Here is a 2246-nt window from a genome sequence, read left to right as displayed (position 1 = left end):
AAGCGGTAGAAAATGAATGAATGAATGAATGAAATAGTTCCATCATCATTCATACAATATATAATATATCTTGATTTTTTTTCCCAAAATGTGAGTTCAGACAAAATCAAAGCCAAATATGCGCGTCAAGTTCTTTTATTAAAATAAATATTAAACATTAGGATGTTTTTATACATTTGAAATCTTCATGTAAGATGCACTTAAAAAACTCTTACCTAAAAATAGCTCTTTTTTAAGTAGATAATTTGACAAACCCAGGACATTTTTAAATGCCAGCAACTCAAAAATACTTTAAATTGAACAGTAGTATTTTTTAAGTCCATATTTTTACAAAACACATGCATGTCCTTATTTTGTGGCAGGAATACCAAACTGCACCAGGCTCAGAAACTGTACTGTCACGCCCTGTGTTGGTTCCTGCGTGATAGTGTGTTTATGTTCCCTTTTTAGTTTAGATTCTCTTATTTTTGTATTCACTATGTCTTTTTACGCTTCTCCTATCTCCCACACCTATTTCTAATTTCACTCCCATCTAATTAGTTCAGGTGTGTGCTCCTTCCGTTGTTGGTTCATTATCATTTGTTTGTTTTGGCCAGTTGTCATTTCTTTGCTGCTGTATAGCAAACGATCATTAAAGAAAATACTTTTTTTTAATCTGCATTTTGGTCCTTCTCTCCGATGCAACTGTGACATGTACATTTGTGATACAGCTTATCGTGCTAAATAATTGTGACTTGAAAGCCTCGCTGGACTTTGGAAATCCGTCCAGGTTTTTAGAGCCGTATTTTCCACTGTTGCAACGAGGACCATATTTTAGCAACGTAATGCAACGTACATGCATAAACAATTTGAAATGTATATAATGACAACTGAAAGGGATAAATAAACATTTAATGTCACATTTACCTTGATTGACGTCTTGATTGTTGACAAGTCAGTTATGAGGCAGTGCTCAGCGGAGATCCACATGATACCATCTTCTTGTTTTGCTTGTTATTTCTTGAATTAAATCGTTATCATCTTCTTTATCAAAGTGCTGTCACTTCCACCTCCGTAGTGGGTTACGTTTTAGTAACAGTGACAGGCTGCTAACAGGGATGTTTTGTGACAAAAATATTTTACAAATTCACCATATTGGACGCTAACTGGGTCATGTATGTTAACCAAGTCACAATTTTGCATACATTTTGGAACACAACTTGAGCGTTCTCCATTTATCACCTGTTGCCAATAGATTAACTCCCCAGCTATAATTAATCAGCCTTTGCATTACTCCTATTAACAGCATGTGCAGTACATTGCTTAGCATTTGCTATTTTGCTGCAAGTAAATAAAGTGTGAATATTAAAGCTACAAAGGGGATGGAGGACTTTCATTAGAGGTGAACTATGCAGTCCCAGGAGCCACGGTTTTACTGTGCTTGTCTGGCATGCTAGGTCACATGTGTAAAATACAACATGTAAAAGTTAGCAACACCAGAATAGCTATGTGAGCTACATTGCTAACAATACAGTCACATTTGAACAGCAATATGATGCTTTGATAGCTTAACAAGAGGATCAAACTTACAACTTTTGAACGCCTCTTTTCTCAAATGTGGAACAAACAAGTGAGGGAGATTGTAGCTTTTTCTCTTGTTTGGTGGTTATAAACAGGCTGTAGTGGCATATATTAATGTTACAGCATGGTAAAGTCCGTTTTGCATAACCGGGGAGCTCTGTTGCCTGAACCGCTCGCTTTTTTATGTGGGAGGCAGTCAAGTTACAGTAGTTCATCTTTGATAGATAAAGTCAGTTACTCAATGTAATGATGTTATGCATTAGTTCATAAAAGTGGACACCATTTCACATTCACATTTCACATTGAAAAGAGCTCAGCAAAGTGCTCCAAAATATCCAGTACAAGTAGATATAATAATTTGCAGTTGCCACTTAAAAAATTACAAACAAATGTATTAAAAACATTGTTATGACGAGACATTTATTGGAACAGAACATCAATCATTAATTTCCACACTTGGAAACATACATTCTCTCCTTATCACAATTATGATTTTATTGTATTGTCTTCCTGTAGAAAGTCCCGCTGCATGTGAATCGAAAATAATTTGAATTATGGATAGTTTTGCTTGTATTGTTTCTCATGGAAAGACAAAGGTGACCGATGTGCTCTTTTTATCCACATTTTACTCATTGTAATGTGAGCTAGTGTGTGTATATAATCCATAATGACAATTTATTTAGAGC

Source organism: Doryrhamphus excisus, chromosome 6 (genome assembly GCF_030265055.1).
Source record: "Doryrhamphus excisus isolate RoL2022-K1 chromosome 6, RoL_Dexc_1.0, whole genome shotgun sequence".
Taxonomy (NCBI): Eukaryota; Metazoa; Chordata; class Actinopteri; order Syngnathiformes; family Syngnathidae; genus Doryrhamphus; species Doryrhamphus excisus.
Note: the sequence above shows the minus strand (reverse complement) of the source record.